Raw genomic sequence first — 1,425 nt, forward strand, 5'->3', positions numbered from 1 at the left:
TTGGAAATGCTGGCAAAATATGAAAAGAAATTGACACTTTTTATTGCAGGTCCACAGGGTTCAGTACATATTTCTGTCACCAAATAACAATGCAATTATGTTAACTTTATTGTAGCATGTTGTAGGAGCGCTGGTTTGGCCGGATTTGATTTTACAAAGGTGTACACATCGTGTCCTTTTTGACCTTGTCAGAAAAAAAGGCGGCTGTAGATTATAACATGCAAATATGGTGTATAGGGAAGTACGCCAACCAATTAACCAATGTACCTATTCAATGTTATCTGGACATACTGGGAATATTGTTTTTAAGGAAAAGGGTTTAATCTAAGAGTGCATTTCACACAAATCTGCATGTTTTGTGCCAAATAAAGCAATTAAACATTTTTTCTCAACACTAGTCTAGATCTCTGGGTTTCTAAAATATATAACATACGTATTTCAGGTGATTGAAATGACTACCTATATGCTATACTTGCATCATGTAATCTACAATTAAAGCTGCGTTATCACAAGAAGGCAATACCATTGACTAATCATTATACAAGGAAATTTCTATTATAAGTCGGTATCAAGTACATATTGCGTACACCCCATAATTACCCGACAGTAAAAAAAAAACAATAAAGCCCAGCGGTAATCTACGTCGCGTTTTAAAGGGCCAGTATGTTCAGATCTATTGAAAACCTCCACCGTAGTAGCAGGTCCCAAGTCCGTGTTGTGAAAAGGAGGAGATGATAACACTTGCTTAGTTAATAAACAAGTCTCGTGAGACGGTGTAACCTAAATCATACCTTTAAACAACCACAACCAAACCCAAACCAATCTATTCAAATGGACCAGGACATGTATGCATTAACTTCTGTTGGATGATTTCCATTTTCATAAGTACAATGGTTGTGAAAGAGTTAAATGAATAAGGAAGTCATATCTAAATAATCGTAGCAAATCCAGAACCATTCAAATATATAAAATAGGTTATCAGGTGAAATGATATATATAATTTAGTATGTCCTTTTAAATAAATAGGTAATTAATGTTGTAATTAATTGTCATATTTCTTGATATAACTATGTTTAGATTGTCTTTCTTTTTGAAATATCTATTTTTTTTCTACTTTCTCCTTTCGATCTGGGTTTGTTTACTCCTGATTTTGTCTATTTTTATAATTATTTATTATTTAAGTCTTGTAAAGCGACAACAAATGCGGATTGTTTTTACACCAAATGATTAACGATATACGTTTTATCCTGTGTTTATGATCAACAATGAAAATTACAAGGACATTGTGAGTATCGCAAAAGACACATGTACTGTGTTTAGTTGGTTTAAATTACCATGGTGCTGACGATCGCATTTTCATTTGTTTCAACCGCAACGATTTCGGACTTCTTCATTTTTTTACATACTTAATGTTAGAAACTTTCA

The sequence above is a fragment of the Argopecten irradians genome, chromosome 9 (genome assembly GCF_041381155.1).
Source record: "Argopecten irradians isolate NY chromosome 9, Ai_NY, whole genome shotgun sequence".
In the NCBI taxonomy this organism is placed as follows: Eukaryota; Metazoa; Mollusca; class Bivalvia; order Pectinida; family Pectinidae; genus Argopecten; species Argopecten irradians.